This window comes from Camellia sinensis, chromosome 11 (assembly GCF_055761805.1).
Source record: "Camellia sinensis isolate YWXY chromosome 11, ASM5576180v1, whole genome shotgun sequence".
NCBI lineage: Eukaryota > Viridiplantae > Streptophyta > Magnoliopsida > Ericales > Theaceae > Camellia > Camellia sinensis.
Genome location: NC_138971.1, coordinates 130338977 through 130366106, shown reverse-complemented (window position 1 = coordinate 130366106; position 27130 = coordinate 130338977).

Genomic DNA, 27130 nt, shown 5'->3' with positions numbered 1-27130 from the left:
TTACAATCTCCTCTTCTTTTTTTGTTGGATCAGTAATTGCACTAATATCTTTGGCCTGTGTGTTGAATCATGAATTTGTGACGTGATTTGTACAGAAAAAAAGAAGGGTAAAGTTAAAAAAAAAAAATTACAATTCATTTATTTTTTCATTCCCTTTTCCATTCCCTCAATAAATCTAAAATCCAAAAATAATCATAAAATTTTGTAAATTGTTAAAAAGTATTGAACAAGCTTGAAGCTTGTCTACCCACCGAAATCCATTAATATTGGGAATGAGCTGAAGATAACTTGGACCTTTCACTAGCCCACAACACAAATAATTAGAGTCATTCTATTTCCGCATACCAATTTCTCTCAGTTCACACACTTAATAAAAAAAAAAATTCTTAATATAATTTTGTCTTAGAATAAATATACCATAATACCTTTACCTTCTTCCACCCAAATCCTAATTCTAAAACACCACAAACATCTTCCATCACTAGCACAACTTCTCTTCTCAACCTTTCCGTCTTCCCATTGCCTCTTTCCCTCTCTACTTGCAACCACCTTCCTCGCCTAAACCATACACTCCTATAAGCCCCCACTGCAAACCACCCATTTTTGAAGTTGATTGTAAAGGTTTAAGATAGTTGGGCATGGGCTAGGAGTGGCGATGGCGATGGTGGTGGCAAGGCGGTGGATAGTTAAGAGTGGCAGTGATGATGGCGAAGGAGGGGTGGGTGGATAAAAGAAAACTAGGGTTTTGAAATTGAAAATGAAGGTATTATTGGAATAAAGAGATGTATACTGAATTTTTTGAGGAAATATCATCTTGCTCCCTAAATTATCACTCAAAAATCAATCCAACCCATGTTCTTTTAATAATATCAATTTTACATCTAAACTATTTGATTTTGGATCAATTTTATCCCTATCGTTAATTGTCATTTATAATCAAACGAAAGTTACTAACGTAGTGACGAAATTCGTTTGAAATTTTATTTTGCCCCCCCCTTTCCAAACTATCTCTAAAATATTAATTAGACCTCCAAACTTTATTTTGTTTAGAGGTCTAATTGATTTTTTGGGGGTAAAATGAAATTTCAAATGAGGGTTGGGTGCCAAATTAGCAACTTATGTTTAATTATAGACGTCAATTAACAGTGTAGGTAAAATTGGTGCAAAATCGAATAGTTAGGTATAAAATTGATATTATTAAAAGAAGAAGGGGTTAAATTGTTTTTGAGTGATAGTTTGGAGTGCAAAATGATATTTTTTCGAATTTTTTTAAATATTTTTTTATGTGTATATTAAGAAAGTGTTCATTAAGTGTGTGTATTGAGAGAAATTGATGTGCAGAAATAGAATTACCCAAATAATAGATGAGGTCAGCCTATACATGAACTAAGTAGCTTGGCCCTTCGTAATTAAAAAGGATAAATTACACTAATCTCTCTTGAGGTTTGGAGAAAATATAATTAGCTCCATACTTTTGATATGAATATACTAACCTTGCTTTTAGGATGGTTAAAATGACCAAAACTAATGTCAATGGTGGACAAACATTGAAATAAATAAATACAAATATACATTTTAGCAGGAAAGAGGCAATAACATTATTTTTTCATCTATAAGACTAACAAATTATTGATGAAAAAGGGATTAAGTGTTATGTGAATTAAAGTCTTTTGAGAGAGAGAGAGAGAGAGAGAGAGAGATATGTAATTATGTCAAAAGTGTTACACTAACTATATTTTTTTTTAAACCTCAGGTGAGGTGGGTGCAATTTAAAATACCGTTAGCTTAACAAGTTAGTTATAATTGCACTTACATTCTTTTTAGTGAGATTGAAATGATCAAGATTAATGCAAATGATAGATAGACACTGAAATAAATAAATATAAATATACATTTTAGTAGAAACTAGATGATAATATAATTTTTTTCCCCATCTATATGACTAATGAATTATTGATAAAAAAATGGATTGAGTATTATGTGATTTAAATCTTTGAGGGAGACTACCATAATTATGCCAAAAGTGTGGAACTAACTATATTTTTTTAAAACCTGAAGGGAGATGAGTGTAATTTACTCCCAAAATACATACTTTTTTTGGTTGTTTGTTTTTTCTAGACTAAATTTTAATTAATTTATACACGTAACAATTTTTAGTACCAAAAAAAAAAAGAAGCAATTTTGCTATAATTACAAATTATTTTACCAATTTTTTTACCAATTACTCATATTCGAATCCTGCCCAATATTTTTTTTATTCAACCATCATCTAGTAGTTAGTCTAATACTAGATGACAATTGGATGAAGAAAGTGCTGGAGGGGATTTTCTTTTGGGTCTAGCTTGTCTCATGTTGAGATCAAGACTGGACCAAGCCAGTCCGTCCCATGGGCCTATTTTTGGGCCCCGTTTCGATAATTCGAACCGTGCAATGTGTAGAACTCGTCGAGTACTATATCTCTGTAAAAAATCACATTGATCGGATATCGATAGCTATTTGATTAGATCAGAATTCTGTCAACCGTTTATTTTTTCATCGTTTATTTTTTTTAATACAAATTTGATCCGATCAAATAGCTATCGATATCCGATCAATGTGATGTTTTACAGAGATATAGTACTCAGCGGGTTCTACAATTGAACGGTGTAGATTATCGAAAAGGCAAGGGCCCATGGGCTGGACTGGACGGGTCCGGTCTTGATCTCAACTTGAGACAAGCCGGACGCTTTCTTTCTAATTACTTACATATGTGTTGGGCTCACACATACATGTGAGTACTTGGTACAACAAATATCATAAGAATGATGTGACAATACCATTTTGGTAAATAAATTTATTTTGTTTAAAAATGAATGTTTACATTGAGGCATGTCATTTTGTATGGAAATTTTATATGAATTTTTGTTTATATATCATTACTTAAAAGAAAAAATCTCTATTTATTTATTTTTTATTTCAAAACAAAACTAGTATTTATAAGAGTAGCTCCTCCCATCAATTTCTCAATATCTCCAATATTTACATATATACGTATATGTATGCATATTAATTACTAGATTTGTTTTTTGTCATTATATGTACCGAGCCAAATTTGATTTTATCCTTTGTGATTCGTGTAATTTTTTTTTATTATTTAGAACTATATAAACAAAATGACTTTTGAAAATGTGTCTATCACATAATTGGTTAGAACGACTGAGATCAATTCATTTATAAGATATTTGCTTGATGAAAAATAAACTCCCCGTCCAAAGAATTTTAAACATTTTTCTAGCACCTTTCTTTCTTTCCTATTTTTTCCCCCCTCTATTCTTTTTTCTTAACCATTTGCAATTCACTCCCCATCTCTTTCCTTATTTTCTGCACAAAAGATATGACTTCCTGTTTATGTAAATTTGAATAAGTTGACTACAATAATTGATTGCCCTATATTATTCTTTGTTGGTGATTGTTATAAATAAAACAGCAGAAAATACAAATAAAAAAAAATTACAATAACTATTGTAAGGGTTGAAGCGCGGGAAATTCGCTCTCTGTAAGGAAATTCAAGCCCTCTGCGGTTAGGCAAAGCCTCACATCGGTGCAACAGAAAAAACCTTGACTTGTCCTCTCAAGATACAACAACCCAACTAAGTCGTATGGTTAACCAATACTGCACAATTGGTTCAACCCAAAACTTTATCACATACACCGTTTTTTATTTGCTTGATAGTCTCACAAATAAGAAACTTGAGCTACCAATAAGAGAGGTGAAAGGCTCAATTTATAGGAGAGGAAAGCTTGGTCACCAAGAAATGGGTTAACTTCGAGGAAAAGTATAGGAGAGGAAATTGGTAGGAAATTTCTTTGGAGGTGAGGAAACTTGGTGGGAAATTTTCTTGGAGGCTTGGTGGATAAGAATGAAGACTTGACTTGGAGACTTGGTGGGCAAGTTTTCTTGGAGGAAAAGAAATGATTAACTAGGAGAACAAGTTATTTGGAGCCCAATCATACAATATAATCTATAACACATTATAATATTAAAATATCTGCTAATATTCCCCCATCTATTTTAATGTTATAGGTAGCAAATCTGAGATTATTAGGCAAAGAAAGATATTATGCATCATGGTAGGTGTGCTCCGCATTGAACCTCCATTAGTGAAACAATAATATCTACTGCAGAGCCAATAGTATGCTCAGCATTGAACTATGACTGCTTAAGGGAAATAAATAATTATTGCACACACAAAATATTCCAGGTGTTCACATAAGCTTTAAGAGTCAGCACATTACGGCCTTGTGCGATCCCAGGATTCATGAGTGTGTTTGAGAATTAGCCCAAATCTCATAGGTAGCGGCTCCATTACCTCACTCACATAGGTGAATTCTGTCAAGGATGCTCCTGTAATTATGACACCCCACTCAATAAGAGCTACAGAAATTCATTAAGAGTTTTTTAATAACTCAACCTCTACAACGTTATAGGATAAATGCACTTATATCATAGGGATGGATAAAAAGTAATTTAGTGCATTTCTTACGGCCATTATATGATCGTTTTTCTCATTGAACCCAGTTATAGAATCTCTGGTCCTTGGGTTGAGTATCCGCATACATGGCTTCTGCTACTTCAATGGGCTTCAACCCTATCCCCCTCGACGTATTCCATACTTTATCTCTTGCTAAGGCCTTAGTTAATGGATCTGCAAGATTATCACCAGATTTAATATAATCCACATTTATGATGCCATTATTCATATAAGATCTCACAGTACTGTGTTTTCTTTTGATAGGTCTGGATTTACCGTTAAAATAACGGTTATTAACTCGACCAATTGCTGCGGTGCTATCACAATGAATCAATATAGGTGGAATCAGTTTTTCCTAACAAGAGATTTCATTTAACAAATCTCTCAACCAATTTGCTTCTTCACTAGCTGTAGCTAAAGCAATAAGCTTAGCCTCCATTGTTGAATTAACAATAATGGGTTTTTTTTTTGATTTCCAACTTATAACACCACCTCTCAATGTAAATAAGTAACCAGTGGTTGATAATGAATCACTTGACAAGGTATTCCAATCGGCATCACTGTAACCTTCAAGTATTGCAAGATACTTATTATAAAACAAGCCATATTTTATGGTACCAGATAAATATTTCATAGTTCGCTCAATGGCTAGCCAGTGATCACTACCAGGCTTGCTAGTAAACCTGCTAAGTACTCCAACTGTATAGGCAATGTCAGGTCTAGTACAGTCAGTCGCATAACGCAATCTACGAATCATACTAGCATATTCATTTTGATTAATTACATTCTCATCATTTTCAATAGGAAATAAGCGCACATGAGGATCAAAAGGAGTAAGAACATGCTTGCACTTATAAAAATTTTATTTTCTCAAAATTTTCTCAACATAATGCGACTGATCAAGAAATGTACCATCACAGGTTTTGGTAATTTTCATTCCCGAAATATAATTAGCCTCACCAAGATCTTTCATATCAAAATGGCTACTAAGCATATTTTTAGTTTCCACGATGATATGCAAATTAGAGCCAAATATAAGTAAATCATCCACATAGAGGCTAATAATGGCATGTGAATTTTCTTCAGATTTATAGTAGATGCATTTATCACATTCATTCGTTTTGTAGCCATTTTCAATCATGCAGGAAACAAATTTCTCATGCCACTGTTTAGGGGCCTATTTTAAGCCATATAGGGATTTAACTAGCTTGCACACTTTGCTTTCTTGACCGGGTTCCACAAAGCCCTCAAGTTGATCCATATAGATTTCTTCACCCAGGTCTCCAATTAAAAAGGCTGTTTTAACATCCATTTGATGAATTTTTAGATCATGAATTGCAGCCACTGCAATTAATAATCTAATGGATGTAACTCTAGTAACCGGAGAAAATGTATCAAAAAAGTCAAGATCTGCTTGTTGTTTAAAACCTTTAGCAACAAGCCTGGCTTTATATTTATCAATAGTTCCATCCGGTTTAAGTTTTTTCCTCAAAACCCATTTACAGCCAATAGTTTTACAATCTGGTAGTAAATCTACTAATACCCAAGTTTTATTGGATAATAATGATTCAATCTCATCATTTACAGTCTTGTTCCAAAAAATAGAGTCAGGAGATGCCAAAGCTTCTTGTAAAGTTAATGGAGTTTCCTCCACATTAAAAACATGATAATCAGGGCCAAAATCTTTTTCTAATCTGACTCTTTTACTCCTTCTAGGTTCAAAAACTACAGTATCTTGGTTTTGTAAAAGAGGAGTAAAGGAACCGGTTTCAGATAAAATATTTTCTTGATAATTTTGACTCCTACCATTTTTAGATTTGAAAGGAAATTTTTCTTCATGAAAAATTGCATCACCTGATTCAAAAATTATTTTGTTTTCAATATCAAAAAATCTATAGGCTGTACTATTTGTTGCATATCCAAGAAAAGCACAAGTGGCAGCTTTCACGCCTAATTTAGGTCTTTTAGGGTCTACAAGTCTAACAAAAGCTAGACAATGCCAAACCCTCAAATATCTCAAATTTGGCTTATGCCCTTTCCACAACTCAAAAGGTGTAACTTTTGTTTTTTTATGTGGCACTCTATTCATAACATAACATGCAGTAAAAATTACTTCTCCCCACAAATTTGAAGGAGCACCTGCTTCAATTAGCATAGCATTCATTAAATCCGTTAAAGTTCTATTTTTCCTTTCTACTATACCATTAGATACATATGAATATGGTGGAGTAGTTTCATGGATTATTCCCAAAGACTGAGCAAATGAGTTGAATCCAAAAGATTCATACTTCTGGCCTTTATCACTCCTATATCTTTTAATCTTTTTACCGAATTGATTTTCAACTTCAAGAAGGAATTCTTTAAATTTTTCAAAAGCATCACTTTTATTTTTCAACAAGTATACATAAGTGTATTTTGAAAAATCATCAATAAAATTGATAAAATATCTATTTCCACCACGTGTTAAAATTCCTTCAAATTCATATAAATCAGTGTGAATTAATTCTAACAATTCAGTATTTCTTACCACACTTTTATGAGGCCTTTTAGTTATTTTTGCTTGACTGCAAACTTCACATTTCTCAAACTTATTTGTTAGTTTGGGAATTAATTCTAAACTACTCATGACTCTGTCACGACCCAAACCCGCCCCTATAGGTTTAGTATCGTAACCGGCCAGTAATCTTTGGATTACCGAAGGCCTCTGAACAGATTAACAAGATTAAGGGGCTAGCGAAAGCAAATACATAAATATATTTGTCCAATGAGCTGCGCTGACTTATATGAAATAGAATATTTAAAACTTTATATACATAATCGGTAGTCAACCATACATTATACCCACACACATTACAGTATTGTAAGTATAGCGAACGACATCAAATCAAGTCATATGTAAATAGAAACCACAAAACTTAAACACAAGACGCTTCGGGAACCTCCACGTGAGGCACAATGGTTGGCTGACAACGGAACACAGATCCAGACAAAAACCTTCAGATTCGAACTCCAGAATGCTCACATATATATATATATATATATATATATATAAATACAAACAGTGAGTTAAAGCCTAGTGAATAACATTAAGGTAAAGGGGTTAGTGAACGAAATCCGAACATATCATAAGCGGAAAACAGATCATAGCATAATCATTCTCATATCAGAACATAATAATGGTACATCCCGTAGAACACATCACAGAACGTCTTCCGACTAGAGTAATCGGTTCCGGATACCGATTAAACACATATCACCACAATGAAGTGGCTAACGAGATCTCGTAATTACTTGTATGTCATGGACTCGCATTTTCATGCCGTCTCCCCATGACTTGGGACTATCTATGGATGCCATAATAGATTTCAAACTTGGAATGTTCGTTCACGTAAACAGATAACATTTCAGAAATCATAGCTTATCATACTTCATTTGGAACATAATTCATATGAACGTATCTTTACGAAAACGTTACTCACAGTGGTTCTCGCAAACGGTTAATCAATCTTCAGACGTTGACCTACAAACACAAAGGTACATAACACAACATATCTCATTATTACACATTCACATGGCCAACACAGCTTAGCTTTCTTATTACATAGGTTTCTTGCTTAACACATTGCTCAAAACACACTCTTGAATCTCATAACTTAGTACATTCTTCACTTTTAGTGTGTTTCTAATCCATAACCTCATTATCAAAGCTTAATTAGGTCTTAGGAATGCCTAAGATGCAATGAGGATGCCAAAACATGAATTGGAACACTTAGTCAAATTTTCTGAAAATGAGGTCTATGCTCGAGCGTGGGTTTCCTCGCTTGAGCGGACATGCAGACAATGAAGGCTCCGCTCGAGCGTGGCTTTCCCCGTTCAAGCGGACTGTAAACTCAAAAAGTACTGGATGGAAGGTTTTCACACTCGACGGGTGCTCGACCCACGCTCGAGCGTGGTGCATGTATTCAGGGTTTACGCTCGAGCGTGAAAGTCCCCGCTCGAGCGTGAGTCAAATTTCTGGAAAATTCAGATTGACCTCCCAAGTTCAAAACTCGAATTCCACCATCCAAAACACATCTTTTGGACCCCAAAACTTGAGATAACAAAGCAAACTTGTAAAACATGAAGAATTTAGGATCATTTCATAAAATCATGGCCCAAGGGTTTGCCAAAAGTTCCCAATTTCAACTTAAACTTCAAGAATGTTTATGAACACAACATGCATGGATTTTTCTTGTATCAAACTTCTCAAAACATGATCAAACACTACAAAACAACTTGAAACTCGAAGATTTCCCATAATTAAGATGAATTTCAAACATGCATGAGAGAATTCTTAGAGTTCATGCTCAATTTGTGAGAAAATGCACATGCATGCATGAATTGCAACTCAAATCTTTATTCTAAGTTCAATGTACACATTCAAACTCTTAATCTTGAAGAAATTTCATGTTAAATGACTTAGTTACACAATCCAGAGGTTGTAATCTTACCTAGAGTCTTCAATAGCTAGATATTTGCATAATCTTTGATCAATTCAAGTTATAGCCTTCAATTTCTCTTTAATCTCTACCTTTCACTCTCTAGAATTGCACTCTCTCTCTCTCTAAAACAAACTCTTAGATTTTTGCACTAAGGGGAAATGAAAGAAATGAGCTCAAATGAGCTAAATGTGATGCATATGTAGTTATGAGGCTAAAATACATTAATTAAAACATAAGGCTTGCCAAACGCAACTTAATGAATCGTTCTGAATCAATTTTTAATAAAACTTGCCAAAAGGTTCTAAAAATTCTAAATAACACATTAACGTAACTAATTCCGAATTCAGATGCCGATAAGGCTTTCAATTTACATATTAAAGCGGAATTCCAAACAGATATTTCTACAAGTAACATATAGAAAGCCAAATATCAAGAAAAATACATAATAAACACATAATTTATTTTAATTCTCTCATTAACATCCTTAATTATAGATTAGTGGCTAATTGTGGATTGGGGTTATTACAGACTCCCACATATCGGCTATTAATATGACACAAACGAGCATGCCAAAAATTCATAGAGGACAACATGTAAACAGAAACACGTGCTTTCTTATTCTCAACCTTTAATTTAAACATTCCGTCACAGGCATATCCTTTCCCCACAAATATGCCTTTTTTAGTGATTACATATTGGTCAGATTCAGTAGTCTGCTTGAAACTAGCTTTGTTGAGCAAATAACTCGACATCAAATTTTTTCTCATGGATGGTGTGTACAACACATCTTTTAAAACAAAGCGCATGTCTAGAGGTAAATTTTAGCTCAACATCCCCACACCCGAGCACCTTGGTTAAACTGGAGTTACCAAGCATAACAGTCCTCTCCTCATTAAAAGGAGTGAAATCTTTGAACCAATCTTTATCATAGTAGACATACCTATTGGCACCAGAGTTTGCCCACTACCCTTCCATAGATTGAACCATAAAAATATCTGTAATCATAGCCACAAATGGTTCCTCGGTAACTTTATCCCTGGTCGAGACTATTGTTTCTGAAATTTGTAAGTTCGAGCAATATGCCCACTCTACCACACACAAAACATGTCACATTTGTTAGATCTTGTGAAGGGGGCTCTTGGTTCCATTTCTTTTGCCTCGGGTAATTTTTATTTTGTGGCCTTCCAATATTTTTTCAGATTTTTTTAACTAGCTTCAAATGACTATTTTTATGAAATCGACCTTTAGTTAAAGTATTTACAGAAGTTAGATTTACCTTTGTAGTGGAATGCTCTTATGTCATAAGTGCATCTTGTCCTCGTGTTTCCTCCTCCACCCGAATTCGTGTGATTAGAGTCTCCAAGGATGTCTTTTTTTTCTTGTGACGCATTGACTTCTGGAACTCCCTCTAAGATGATGGTAGTTTGTCAATAATACCTGCTACAACAAGATTGTCTCCAATTTTGATGCCTTCGGATCTAACTTCAATCACTAGCATTTGAAAATCTTGAAGTTGCTCCACCATTGATTTTCCATCTATCATCTAATAGTGGAAAAAACGGCTTGCAACATATTCTTTAGCGCCTGCCTCTTCAGTGTCATATTTATTCTGCAAGGCTTTCCAAATTTTCTTGGCAGTGGTGTAAGTAGTATCATAATAATCATAAAATTGATCCGAAAGACAATTCAAAAAATAATACCGACATTTATACTTATCTATGTTGTATTTCTCGATTTTTTTAAGATGAGCGGCATACTCTTCGTCGGTCATCTTTTCAGTGGGGACTTTGTTCGGATTTTTCTCAGTCAGGATATAGGCTACCTTGAGGAGACTGAGATGGAAAAGCACCTTGCCTTTCCATCTCTTGAAATGGGCTCCCTTGAATCGGAAGGGCTTGTTGAGATCACCGGTATTCTCGTTGGGCTTCTCCAATATTGGCTCCATGAATTTTACTGTTTGAATCTCCTTAAAATTGTTGGTGATAATTATAAATAAAACACCAGAAAATACAAATAAAAAAAAATTACAATAACTATTGTAAGGGCTGAGGCGCAGGAAATTCGCTCTTTTTAAGGAGATTCAAGGCCTTTGCAGTTAGGCAAAGCCTTACACTGGTGCAGCAGAAAAAACCTTGACTTATCCCCCCTAGGATACAATAGCCCGACTAAGTCGTATGGTTAACCAATACTGCACAATTGGTTGAACCCAAAGCGTTATCACATACACCCTTTTTTATTTGCCTGATAATCTCACAAATAAGAAACTTGAGCTACCAATAAGAGAGGTGAAAGGCTCAATTTATAGGAGAGGAAAGCTTGGTCACCAATAAAGGGGTTAACTTGGAGGAAAAGTATAGGAGAGGAAATTGGTAGGAAATTTCCTTGGAGGTGAGGAAACTTGGTGTCACGACCCGAACCCGCCCCCGTGGGTTAAGGACGTAACCGGCCAGTAATCATGAGATTACCTACGGCCTCAAACTGTCGGAACGTATTCTAACAGAGTTAATGGGGGCCAAACGGAAGCAAAATTAAAAACTTTGTCCATAGAGCCGTGCTTATATGCACATCAAACAAACCATACTCAGATACGTTAATAACTCACATCAAAAGTACAGCTTCACAAAATTCATTACAGACAGGATCGTCCAAAACGAGTCAACCTATAACAGACTATGTACAGACATGCACTAGGTCCTTGCCAACAAGACAAAACATAGGTACATAGTAAAAGGGCAAGGATGGTCTCATGCACGAGGCACAAGGCTGACTCTCCCAAAACTCCTGTTGTTCCTAGCAGACTTCACTGGGGCTGGGTTTGGACTTCCCTTGGCTCACCTACAAATACATGAATGAGCGTGAGCGATAGCCCAGTGAATAATATCAAATATAACAGTTACATAACAATATGTAGAACAACATGCTCCAAACGGCCTTGGGCCCAATTCATACTTCTGTTTAACAGCAAAATATATATAACTATACGAAATGCAAGTCAAGTGACTGTAGTTCCAAACATTCTGGCCTTTGGCCCATCCGGGTTTCCATTCATGGCAAAACGGCCTTCGGCCCATTCATTCATGTCAAACGGCCTTTGGCCCATTCATTCATGTCAAACGGCCTTTGGCCCATTCATTCATGTCAAACGGCCTTTGGCCCATTCACTTATGTCAAACGGCCTTTGGCCCATTCATTCATGTCAAACGGCCTTTGGCCCATTCATTCATGTCAAACGGCCTTTGGCCCATTCACTTATGTCAAACGGCCTTTGGCCCATTCATTCATGTCAAACGGCCTTTGGCCCATTCATTCATGTCAAACGGCCTTTGGCCCATTCACTTATGTCAAACGGCCTTTGGCCTATTCATTCATGTCAAACGGCCTTTGGCCCATTCACTTATGTCAAACGGCCTTTGTCCACAATCCCAATTAACAACTCATAATATTTATAGGGGAATAACAATTGGACATTGACAGGTTTTCAAATATTGATGTTACTCACAGTGATCGGCTTGTGGATGCGCCCTGGAGCTTGACCCTACACATTTCATGAATACAAAAGGGTCACTAACAGTTCAATTCGTTCTTTAATTCACATATTCCTCTTTAGGCTTTGTTCTTATCTCATTAACTCATTTACAATGCTTAACACATGCCTAGGAGTGCTTACAAGTGAAAGAGAACGGAAAACGAATCACAAAATGCATGAACAAAATTCCAGGAAACAGGGTCCCCGCTCGAGCGTAAGATTCTCCGCTCGAGCGGACCCTTAAGGCCTGCAAGGTACTGGTTGCACAAAAGATGCGCTCGAGCTGAAGGTCCGTCTACAAAAATCCACGCTCGAGCGTGAAATGTCCCGCTCGAGCGGGCATCCAACTCTGCAAAAATGCTGGGAGCACGATTTTCCCGCTCGAGCGGCCATTACCCCGCTCGAGCGGACCTCAAAAATCTGGGTTTCCCAGATCGTGTTCTTGAGCTCCAAATCAGTTTTCCATCTACATTTCTTGCATGCAATAGTTCAAATTACACATTTACACATGCTAACATGCTACTAACGCAGATTACAACATTAGGAAGCTCAATTACATGAATTATCTACATGCATGTCCCAAATTGTCTCAAACCCATCATCAACATGCTCAAATTCAACATTCAAGACTTATACTCCCATGATTTGTACATGCATGTGGGAGATGCTCATCATTCTCAACTTAGATGGTACAAATGGTGACTACAATATGAGCTTTACCCAAAACTCCACATGAATCATGTGTTTCAAGCTCAAACATGCAAATTCAAAGTAATTTCTTACATGCATGAGTTCTAAGACTTCGATCTCAACAAGAATCAACTCATTACATGTTCTTGATCACAAACAACCCTTGAACTTACAAATTACAAGTAAGATTTCATGAAATCACTTACCTAAGAGCTTCAACACTCAAGCCCTAGCCAAATCTTGAGCTAGATCTTCAAATTCCCAAGTCTTGAGCCCAAATTACACAAATCTCTCCCTTTTTCTCTCCATGGCCGGCCTCTCTCTCACTCTCAATTGTCTAACTCAGATTTTGAGTTTTAAGAGAGCTAAAGGAGAGTGCAATACAAATATACAACAAGCCCCACTAACAAATATTTTAATATAAAATAATGGGGTGCTTAATTTATCAATTTAATCAGTTTAAATTGACCAGAATCAAATTTCAATTAAATTTCACCGTAGGCCCTAAAAATTATGCCAACCACAATGGCGTAGTCAATTTCGGGTTCCGTGGCCGATAAGGCCCTCAATTAAATTTCCAAAATAGACTACTCAAACAGATATTCCTACGATGAACAGATAAAATTTCAAACCACATATTTTCACATAGTGGAACACAAAATCATATCAAAATACATAATCACATCATGTTAAGGACCAATTAACATACTACGGAACAGGGGTGTCACAGTCTTCCCCCCTTTAGGAAGTTTGGTCCTCCAAACTTAACTTACCTTCGTCGGGAAACAAATGTGGATAGCGTAGACGCATTTCCTCCTCTTTTTCCCATGTAGCATCTGTCCCATAGTGTTCCTTCCATTCCACTTTCACCATTGGAATGGATTTGTTTCTCAATTCTTTCACTTGTCGGTCAACAATTCTTTCCGGCCATTCAGCATATTCCATATTTTCATCCATAGCAATCCGGTGATAATCAATCACATGCAACGGGTCTCGGAGGTAACCCCTCAACATTGACACATGAAACACATTGTGGATTTGTTCAAATCCCAGTGGCAAAGCAACTCTATAAGCAACTGGACCAAGTTTCTCCAAAATTTGAAACGGCCCAATATAACGGGGCGTCAACTTGCCCTTTTTCCCAAACCTGACTTGGCCTTTCATTGGAGAAACACGGATGAACACATGGTCGCCGACCTCATACTCAAGAGGTCTTCTCCGGACATCTGCATAACTCTTCTGTCGGTCTTGAGCTGTTTTGAGCCTTTGCCGAATAGTCTTGATCTTTTCAGAGGTGTCTTGTACAATTTCAGGCCCGAGCAAAGCTCTGTCCCCGACCTCTGTCCAACAAATAGGTGATCTACACCTCCTACCATACAAAGCCTCGTATGGTGCCATACCGATGCTGGAGTGGAAGCTATTATTATAGGCAAATTCTGCAAGTGGCAGGTAATCTTCCCAACTCCCCTGAAAATCCAAAGCACACATGCGAAGCATATCTTCCAAAGTCTGTATTGTTCGTTCTGACTGCCCATCTGTCTGTGGGTGGAATGCAGTGCTGAACCTTAGTTCTGTTCCCATAGCTTCCTGCAAACTCTTCCACAATCTAGATACAAACTTCGGATCTCTATCCGACACAATGGATACTGGAACTCCATGTAAGCGGACAATTTCATCAACATAAATAGTAGCCAACCTGTAAGCAGTAAATGTAGTTTTGACAGGCAGAAAATGTGCAGATTTAGTCAGTCTATCAACTACAACCCAAACAGAATCCATACCGCGGGAAGTCCGAGGTAGGCCAACAACGAAATCCATGGTCACATGTTCCCACTTCCACTCAGGAATGGGGAGAGGTTGAAGTAGACCGCCTGGTTTCTGATGTTCAGCCTTAACTTGCTGACACTGAAGGCACTTGGACACATGTTCTGCAATCTCTTTCTTCATTTTAGGCCACCAATAGGTTTGTTTCAAATCCCGATACATTTTATTGTTACCCGGATGCATGGCAAATACGGATCTGTGGGCTTCATCTAAGACCCTCTTCTTTAGCTCCGGAATAACTGGAACACATATTCGGTTTCGAAATTTCAACATTCCATTCTCGATGCTGAACTCTGCTTTTGGGCTGACTTCAAATTCATCAATTACCTTTCTGAGGAACTCATCCTCTTTCTGTTTTTGCTTGATTTCATCAACAATTGCCGGCTCGGCTGTAATAGCGGCTATCAATCCGCCCTGTTCACACACTACCACTTCAATTTCAGACTTCTCAAAGTCTTGCAAAATCTCCCTTTGTTCAGTAAGCAAACAAGCCATACTTCCCGTTGATTTCCTGCTCAAGGCATCAGCCACTGTATTAGCTTTTCCGGGGTGATACTGAATTTTTAGGTCGTAATCTTTTATCAATTCCAGCCATCTTCTCTGACGCATATTCAACTCTTTCTGCGTGAAGAAGTATTTTAGGCTTTTATGATCTGTGTAGACTTCACACTTTGCCCCATACAAATAATGCCGCCAGATTTTCAAAGCAAAAACAACTGCGGCCAATTCTAGGTCATGTGTTGGATAATTCTTCTCATGTGGCCTCAACTGTCGGGAGGCGTAAGCAATAACCTTTCCGTTCTGCATTAACACACAACCCAAACCCTTATAAGATGCGTCACTGAAAATCACAAAATTTTCCGTACCTGAAGGTAGTGTCAAAATTGGCGCAGTGGTCAATCTTGTCTTCAATTCATGAAAGGCTGATTCTCTTTCACTATTCCACTCAAATGGTTGTCCTTTACGTGTCAATTGGGTAAGAGGCACGGCTAATTTCGAAAAGTCCTTTACAAATCTTCTGTAGTACCCAGCTAAGCCCATGAAACTGCGAACTTCTGTCACATTAGTTGGTGTAGGCCAATCCACAATTGCTTCTATTTTCTGCGGGTCCACTGAAATTCCTTCCTTGTTGACCACGTGCCCTAAGAAAATAACCTCATCCAACCAAAACTCACATTTCTTTAACTTAGCAAATAGTTTTCTTTCCCGAAGTATTTGTAAAACAGTCCTCAAATGATGTTCGTGTTCAAGTCTATCTTTAGAGTATATTAAAATATCATCGATGAAGACAACAACAAACTCATCAAGGTAGGTTTTAAAAATTCTATTCATTAAGTCCATAAATGCTGCCGGAGCATTAGTCACTCCAAATGGCATAACAAGAAACTCAAAATGACCATACCTCGTTCTGAATGCGGTTTTCTCAACATCTTCTGCCTTAACCTTCAGCTGATGATACCCGGATCTCAAATCAATCTTAGAAAACACCTGTGATCCCTGCAACTGGTCAAATAAGTCATCAATACGGGGTAAGGGATATTTATTCTTTATCGTTACCTTGTTCAATTCCCGGTAATCAATACATAGGCGTAAGGTACCATCCTTTTTCTTTACAAATAACACTGGTGCGCCCCAAGGCGAAGTACTGGGCCGGATAAACCCTTTATCAAGAAGGTCTTGCAACTGTTCTTTTAATTCTTTCATTTCGGCTGTAGCCATCCTGTAGGGAGTTTTAGAAATAGGTTGGGTGCCTGGCACAGTTTCAATAGTAAACTCTATCTCCCTGTCTACCAATTCCCCTGGTAATTCATTTGGAAACACATCTGGGAATTCTCTAACGATGGGAATATCATTCAATTCAACATTCACGGATTGTTCAGTCAATACATAACACAAATAACCCTGGCATCCCTTCCTGATCAATTTACATGCTTTCATTGCAGATATCAAATATGGTGGAGGTACTACCCCATTTCCCACAAACACAATTTCTTCCTGTTCTGGTGGTTTAAATACAACCCTCTTTGTCACACAATCTATAGTGGCACAGTATTTGGTCAACCAATCCATGCCCAAAATTACATCAAAGTGTCTAAAGTTTAAGGGCAACAAATCTACATACAGGGTAGCATCCTCAATATGCATGTCACAAAACCGATATATATAGTCACATAACACAGATTCCCCCGATGGAGCAGACACACATAACAAATATGGCAACAATTCTAGGGGTCTTTTCAGTCTAGATGCAAATGCGTATGTCACAAATGAATGCGTTGATCCAGAATCAATTAACACAAAAGCATCCTGATTACATATCGAGATAGTACCTGAGACAACGACATTGGCATTCCGTGTATCACCCGGAACGAGTGCAAAGACTCTCCCTTGTCTCACTGTATCCCCAGTAGTAGCAGATCTCAAAGTGTTTCCCGGCTTCGGGATCGATGCAGTGGAGCTAGCAGCTATCTTCCCACTATTCTGATTACAATCTCGGGCTATATGCCCTTGTTTCCCACACTTAAAACAGGCTCCCGATGCACGGTAACAAACTCCACGGTGCCTTTTGCTACAAGTGTTGCACATGGGAGTCGTGTCTCGGGAAGAACTTGAGGTAGTTGAGGAGCCCGTGTTTTGCTTTTTCAGAAATTTCTTCTTCGAAAAGAAGCCTTGTCTTTTGTTGCCTCTCCATTCGGTTGTTGGCTTAGCTTGTCTAGCTATATTAGCCTCTGATATGATGGCCCGGTCAAGCACCCCAATGTAGGTCTCCAATTTCAGGACATTCACCCGCTCTAGGATGTCACTTCGGAGCCCACCTTCAAAATGCCTTGCCTTCTTATAATCAGTGTCAATTACGTGTGGTGCAAACCTGGCCAACTCAGTAAATTTGGCCTCATACTCAGCTACAGTCATACTGTCTTGTTTGAGTTCCATGAACTCTGCCACTTTCCTGTCCCGGACACACTGCGGGAAGTACTTGTCATAGAAGATTTCCAAAAATTTCGCCCAATCAATATCTCTGTGGTTTTCCCTCATCAACATCCACCATCTTCTCGCTTCATCTTCTAGCATAAAGGTGGCTAGAAGCACTTTCTGTGTATCCGAGCACGGAAACACCTCAAACAGTTTTTCAATCCCAAGTACCCAAGCTTCGGCTTTTAAGGGATCTAGTCCACCATGGAACTGTGGTGGTTTCATTTTCTTGAATTCCTTGGTGAGAGCGATTATCCGATCATCATTTTGATTATCTGGCACAGGTGGTGCCGGAGGTGGAGGTGGCGGATGTGGTTGCTGCCACTGTTGTTGCCACTCCTGTTGCTGTCTCAAAGCTTCTGCCATTTCCTGAATCAGTCTTTCCATTCTGTCCAGTCTGGCAGCAGAGGATTCCTCTAACTCATCACCTCTGGTTCTCACCATCTAATTAAACTTGCATTATATTCCATACCAAAGGTACACCAGTACACATACACTAAGGAGCACATATTTCCAAATAATTCGTAATGCAAGTAGTTCACAACTTACACATATAATTATTCATAACAAAACATTTAAGCACATAATCAATGCTTCCAAACTCGTATTTATCACATGAATGCATCCTAGATCTTATCTAGACGCTTATTGCTCTTTTTGGACAAGTGTGTGAGTTATTAACTCGTGCTCTGATACCACTCTGTCACGACCCGAACCCGCCCCCGTGGGTTAAGGACGTAACCGGCCAGTAATCATGAGATTACCTACGGCCTCAAACTGTCGGAACGTATTCTAACAGAGTTAATGGGGGCCAAACGGAAGCAAAATTAAAAACTTTGTCCATAGAGCCGTGCTTATATGCACATCAAACAAACCATACTCAGATACGTTAATAACTCACATCAAAAGTACAGCTTCACAAAATTCATTACAGACAGGATCGTCCAAAACGAGTCAACCTATAACAGACTATGTACAGACATGCACTAGGTCCTTGCCAACAAGACAAAACATAGGTACATAGTAAAAGGGCAAGGATGGTCTCATGCACGAGGCACAAGGCTGACTCTCCCAAAACTCCTGTTGTTCCTAGCAGACTTCACTGGGGCTGGGTTTGGACTTCCCTTGGCTCACCTACAAATACATGAATGAGCGTGAGCGATAGCCCAGTGAATAATATCAAATATAACAGTTACATAACAATATGTAGAACAACATGCTCCAAACGGCCTTGGGCCCAATTCATACTTCTGTTTAACAGCAAAATATATATAACTATACGAAATGCAAGTCAAGTGACTGTAGTTCCAAACATTCTGGCCTTTGGCCCATCCGGGTTTCCATTCATGGCAAAACGGCCTTCGGCCCATTCATTCATGTCAAACGGCCTTTGGCCCATTCATTCATGTCAAACGGCCTTTGGCCCATTCATTCATGTCAAACGGCCTTTGGCCCATTCACTTATGTCAAACGGCCTTTGGCCCATTCATTCATGTCAAACGGCCTTTGGCCCATTCATTCATGTCAAACGGCCTTTGGCCCATTCACTTATGTCAAACGGCCTTTGGCCCATTCATTCATGTCAAACGGCCTTTGGCCCATTCATTCATGTCAAACGGCCTTTGGCCCATTCACTTATGTCAAACGGCCTTTGGCCTATTCATTCATGTCAAACGGCCTTTGGCCCATTCACTTATGTCAAACGGCCTTTGTCCACAATCCCAATTAACAACTCATAATATTTATAGGGGAATAACAATTGGACATTGACAGGTTTTCAAATATTGATGTTACTCACAGTGATCGGCTTGTGGATGCGCCCTGGAGCTTGACCCTACACATTTCATGAATACAAAAGGGTCACTAACAGTTCAATTCGTTCTTTAATTCACATATTCCTCTTTAGGCTTTGTTCTTATCTCATTAACTCATTTACAATGCTTAACACATGCCTAGGAGTGCTTACAAGTGAAAGAGAACGGAAAACGAATCACAAAATGCATGAACAAAATTCCAGGAAACAGGGTCCCCGCTCGAGCGTAAGATTCTCCGCTCGAGCGGACCCTTAAGGCCTGCAAGGTACTGGTTGCACAAAAGATGCGCTCGAGCTGAAGGTCCGTCTACAAAAATCCACGCTCGAGCGTGAAATGTCCCGCTCGAGCGGGCATCCAACTCTGCAAAAATGCTGGGAGCACGATTTTCCCGCTCGAGCGGCCATTACCCCGCTCGAGCGGACCTCAAAAATCTGGGTTTCCCAGATCGTGTTCTTGAGCTCCAAATCAGTTTTCCATCTACATTTCTTGCATGCAATAGTTCAAATTACACATTTACACATGCTAACATGCTACTAACGCAGATTACAACATTAGGAAGCTCAATTACATGAATTATCTACATGCATGTCCCAAATTGTCTCAAACCCATCATCAACATGCTCAAATTCAACATTCAAGACTTATACTCCCATGATTTGTACATGCATGTGGGAGATGCTCATCATTCTCAACTTAGATGGTACAAATGGTGACTACAATATGAGCTTTACCCAAAACTCCACATGAATCATGTGTTTCAAGCTCAAACATGCAAATTCAAAGTAATTTCTTACATGCATGAGTTCTAAGACTTCGATCTCAACAAGAATCAACTCATTACATGTTCTTGATCACAAACAACCCTTGAACTTACAAATTACAAGTAAGATTTCATGAAATCACTTACCTAAGAGCTTCAACACTCAAGCCCTAGCCAAATCTTGAGCTAGATCTTCAAATTCCCAAGTCTTGAGCCCAAATTACACAAATCTCTCCCTTTTTCTCTCCATGGCCGACCTCTCTCTCACTCTCAATTGTCTAACTCAGATTTTGAGTTTTAAGAGAGCTAAAGGAGAGTGCAATACAAATATACAACAAGCCCCACTAACAAATATTTTAATATAAAATAATGGGGTGCTTAATTTATCAATTTAATCAGTTTAAATTGACCAGAATCAAATTTCAATTAAATTTCACCGTAGGCCCTAAAAATTATGCCAACCACAATGGCGTAGTCAATTTCGGGTTCCGTGGCCGATAAGGCCCTCAATTAAATTTCCAAAATAGACTACTCAAACAGATATTCCTACGATGAACAGATAAAATTTCAAACCACATATTTTCACATAGTGGAACACAAAATCATATCAAAATACATAATCACATCATGTTAAGGACCAATTAACATACTACGGAACAGGGGTGTCACACTTGGTGGAAAATTTCCTTGGAGGCATGGTGGATAAGAATGAAGACTTGACTTGGAGGCTTGGTGGGCAAGTTTTCTTGGAGGAAAAGAAATGATTAACTAGGAGAACAAGTTATTTGGAGCCCAATCATACAATATAATCTATAACACATTATAATATTAAAATATTTGCTAACATTCTTTATGTTGTACTTTCACTCCTAATAAAAATTGCTTATTTCTCTCCTAAAATGTGTTTATGAATTCGTAATTTTTTGACTATTTTGTTGCTGAACTTTTAGTTTTTGTGCACTTTCTCTTTTTGCATAGTGGTGATTCCCTTCCTAATATCATAGAAACCCTGCCTCTCCTACTATTATTCATGGCTTGGCCAAAAGTAGAAATGATAATGGAAGAGAGAGTTCTTATACACAAACACACACACACACACACACACACACACACACACACACACATATATATATATATATATATTATTTTTAACTATTTACTTTTCTATTTTTTTGAAGCTTTTTGGTTAATTTTTTTCTTAAGTCTTTTTTATTTTAGCATGGTGATAATGGTTACAGATTCAATTGGTGGATCCGATGATGACTTTAATGGGGATACACATATTTTTTGACTAAACGTTTCTTTGACTATACATTTTTTAAAATAAATTTGGTGTTCTCCTCTCTACTATATTTTCATTAGACCAATTTATTTTTGTATTTTTCTGATTGAAAAGCTCAATTCAAGAACTGCTAGACAATCTTCACTGTATTAATAAAATATTTTATTTGTGTACTTAACAACAAAACAGAACACACAAATAAATAAATATATAAATAAATAAAAGATTTCTAGAATTTGTTTAATTATAGAAACAAAACAAAAATTGGAAATAGAGTAGGAGGAGGAAAGAAAATAAGAATATGAAAATACTTACAGAAAATATTTTCTGAAAAATGATCAAGTCTAGTGTTTTACATTGTCTCCTTAAGACAGATTCGTCCTCCTTCGGGTGCTGACAGATTATGGACGTTTATCTCCTAGGATGAAATGATCTGCAACAAATAGTAGCAGAACTACAAATTGTTTGCACAATGAACACATTTTGTGTATATACTCTTTCTCACAGAAAAATAATGCAGCAAAATGCAGAGAGCAATATCAGAAGCAAGAACGAAAAATAATTGAGTGCAAAATCCAAATGAGGGACTGTCTATTTATAGATGAACTAGTGGTCATTCAAAATGACTTCAACAGGTACCAAACCTGTTCGGACAGATTTGAACAGGTACAGTACCTGTTCGGGTTCAAATTTGAACCTATAGTGCATTTGTTCGGCTGAGGGAAAATACTGAAGAAGTGCAAGGGACTAAACTACCAACGTTGGGGTCATTTCAAAACTAAGTTTGAATTTCAAACCGAAATTCAAATTCCAAATGGTAAGAATTTAAATTCAGGAAAAATAAAATTCAAATGTTTTTGGCTCAAAAAGATAAGCATTGGGCCGGATAAGCCCAGCCCAGCTGCCCGATTGACCGGACAGACGGCGGCGCGTGCAAGCGTTCGTTTTGGGTCCAATGGGTCTAGCACACTTTTCGCATAATCTCACCCTTCCACAAAACTTGGGTACCCCTTGAGGCCCTCCCCAAGTTGTAAACCCAAGGCTTATAAACCCACACCAAGTTTGCCCACCAAAGTAATGTTGGACAAACCTTAACTCCATCCTTTATGGAATCTTCACTAAACACCATTTTTATGGAGCTTATTTTGGCATCAATTTCCTATTCACCGGATAATGGTTTTGAGCACGACGTGAATCGTTACGCGGCAAAGAATGCGTTGCCACATAGACCAGCCAATTTTGGCGCATGGGTCCCACCAAAAAATTAGACTAAAGTTTAAGAAAAATCTTCTTTTTTTTTTTCCAACCAATTTTCCAAACCATTTCTTACAATCCCCCACATGAATGGAACTTGAAGACAATAGAAATGCAACAACATGCAGAATTTGTCGAGAGAGTATAAATTGAAAATATCTTGCATCAGGATAGGTAGTTTTCGGCCTTGAACTTTCCCCAGTGATAGCCTATCGGAATTAATAGCTAACTAATGGACGCGATGCCTTGAATTTTTCAGCCGTTAGTGTAAGCCAAGGCAATAGATTTTACATAAAATATCTTCTGACACATCGTGGTTCTCACGGTTGTGTTCATTTTGGCCTTGAAAGCTCCTAGTTGTTCGTGAGTGCTTCTAGAGAATTTAGCCTTTTTATTCTCATATTCGACACTCATATAGGTAATTCTTATTGTGAGTATCTCTTATACTCGTCTTGATTTTTATGCCTAAATTAAGATATAAGTAATCATTAAAAGCAAAACTTATCCTTAAACTCCTGCATACAACACATGTTGCAGATATCACTCTCACCATAGGAATGGGTAGGGAATTCAAGTCCCTAGGTGATTTCTGACAATCCACACATAACTTCGTTGTCCCTTTGAACTTAGTTTTTGGGATCTCCAGTCATCTAAATAGGGTTACCATTATGATGACCCTTATGTAATAGGCTTTAATCCTATCCCCTTTGATAAACTATACACTTTCTCTTTTGCCAAACCTTTCGTTAACTGATCTGCAATATTCTCTTTAGATTTTATACAATCTATTGAGATTATTCTACTTGAGAGCAATTGCCTTACGGTATTATGTCAATGACGAATATGTCGTGACTTACCATTATACATATGACTCTATGCCCTGCCTACTGCAGATTGACTATCACAATGAATAAAAATAATTGGCATAGGTTTTGGCCACATTGGAATGTCTACTAAGAAGTGACGAAGCCATTCGGCTTCTTTTCTTGCTTTGTCTAAAGCAATGAACTTAGATTTCATTGTGGATCGTGCGATGTATGTTTGTTTTGTGGATTTTCAAGAAATTGTAGCGCCCTTCAGAGTGAAGACATATCCACTAGTGGATTTTGAATCTTTAGTATCCGATATTCAATTTGCATCACAATAGTGTAGACACCTTATTTTTGACGGCCCTTACGGCTTAGACACCGTTGCATGCACACCCGATGATGAGTTTATATGCTCGCCAAGTGCTCGAAGTCTTCAGCGAAATGCCACAGCTTTGAGCCTTTCAAACCCTACACTCTTGTTGCCTCATTCTTGGACCAAGCCTTGGTTCTTCAAGCCTGTAACCCTTGGTGGCCTGCTAGCCACCTTTTTTGGGCTGCCGGCCATCACTTTTTGGCTGCCGGCCATTGATGTGGCTTACTGGCCACCAGTGATGGCCAGCCGGTTACCAGTTTCTTTTGCAGATATTTTGTGACAACTGTGCCAACTGTTTGCACAGATGCATACATCTGTACCCACGTGTAGGTGTAGACGTGCCCGAACGTCTCGACTCCATGCGCGAATGGCGCGAAATCCGTTTTGTTCATTAGCTACTACAGTTCAGACTCAATGTCACGGTTTTGAATCTAATCTCGCAAAGTGCAATGCAAGACCGATAAATCACCAAAGAGTCCAAATCCGGCAAATCGTTTTGGAAAACAGATTTTTATAAAGAAGTGCCAAACATGGACTGCTTTGCCAGATACAGAGTCGTCACCTAAATATTTTATTTTGAAAAATTTAGGAAACCCTGACTCGTGCCTAAGGCCACGTGTCCGTCATCACCATAGTTGCCTCGGCTCGGGAACTTGGGTACGAGAGGGGAAGGTCATGCAATGAGCACCCCCGCTCGCCCGATCAAAAAGATCAACCTTTACTAAGCATGATATTTTGTTTTTGAAAACACATGTGTTCTTATTCTAGTTTATTAGCTAGCTTACTACGTGATGCGCACGACAGACAAGTATAGACTAGATCGCCTAAGTTGGAACAAAACATCTCATGTTTGTTTGTTTGAAAACAGTTTGAAGGTGTTACTCGCAAGTAGGCTAACTCGTGGATTTTCCACCCTTAAGTGGGCTTAGAAAACAATATGATTTTGCCACCTCAAGTGGGCTTAAAACTCGTATTTCGATGAATTGTTCCAATTCAAGCAATCCAACCTTCACCCACAGGCACTCAGGCAGTTATATTACTTAAGCAGTTAGCCTCATGGCAAGCATGCTAAACATGGCAGCACTAACACACATGCAAGATGCTAAAGTGAAAAAACACTTACAGTGTACTCCAAGCCAAAACAACAACTAGTTAGAAATCATGCATGATCTTAGTTTATGTCAAGAATGCCTAATACAACACATGCAAAAATGCAGCTAAAATAGGCTCGGCTATCCTAAGATGTCATGTGAATGCAACTTGATAACATGCTGTTAAACACGTATTCAAGTAAATGTATTGAAATATAATGCGGTTAGTATGATGTGCCGAGCCCGGTGCATGTAATACGAATGAATGTATGCAAACATGCTAGCATAAGTATGCTAACTGAAACATGGCCTAAAACTAACCATCAAAAGCTGATAAGTAAAAGGGAGAAAGACGTGGGGTTGTAAGACATTCACACACTCACGCACACTTATTACAAAATTTGCCCTCTCGACGGAGGGTCCGAATGATAAGCTAAGCTAATCTAAGCTAAGCTAAGTAATTAATCTAACTAAACTAATTAGACTAATTATTACACAATCAAATTGAATAACTAGCTACAACTAATTATTACATCACTTTAACAAATTAACAAATTAATTAAGTTACAAAAACCAACTAAGTAAGAAAAGAAAGAAGCTGAATCAAGCTGCCACAGCTCTGCCTCGGAATGATGAATGATGCATGCTCGGTCAGCTTCGCTCGGAAATCCGTTGCCATGCCTCATGTTGCCTCTGTTTGCACTGTTTTAGACTTCTGAAAATTGTGCAAATCCCCAAAACACTTTTGATCCACCTTATGGATATGCTGAGACGTCATCGGCCAAGAAGTAAGGCCATCGGCCAAGAGATAAGGGTCATCGACCAGTTTTGAAGCTATCGGCCAAATACTTATAGCCGATCGGCACATTAGATAGCCGATCGGCCATCTCTTCCCGCAAATTCTCCTTTTTGCTACAGCAGAGCACAAACAGAGGCATGGCAATGTATTTGCAAGAAAATGTGTGTGCAACCACACTCCTTATCATGTTTGAAGCTCAAAGGAGTGTAGTGCTCGACTCTCGAGCCATCAATCACGCATTTCGACGCATGATGGCCAAAAAGGCCGAGTTGCAAAATCAATATGAATGAAATGCACAAAAACACATAAATGCCTTAACCTCTATCATGCATGATCAAGAGGGTCGGCAACCGAGAATTGAGGCACGTTTCATCACTTCAAGTATGAAACGTCCCTCGTTCCTCGTGTTTGGCTTGACACCCAAACCAAACACAATGCAATGTAAGGTATGCCAAACACAATGCAAATTACAAGCATGCAAACAACAAGGCATGTAACAAGTATGCAACAATGTCATGTAACCTAAACATGCAAAACATGCAATGAACCAAGCATGCAAAATGCAATACAACCTAAAATGCAAACATGCAATGTACCAAGCATGCAACAACATGCAAAATGGACTTAAACTAAAATGGACAGACCTCAATCATGCCCAAATCAGTGGCCAAAATGATGAAATGATGGCATGAAAAGTGAGGAAATGCATGCACATACAAAGGCCCTTTAACTAAGCATAGGAGCACAAACTCTCAAACATGAGCAAGGAATGACAAACATGAGAATGTGGCAATGAAGTAAGCTCTGAAATCATGTGAGGAATGATGCCAAATCATGCACATAAAACAAGCATAGCATGCTAGGAGGTCTAAAGCTTAAGGCTAGCCAAGGAGCTTGTACCAAGGCCACATGAATCAAACCCCAAAGGGCCAAGGACAATCAA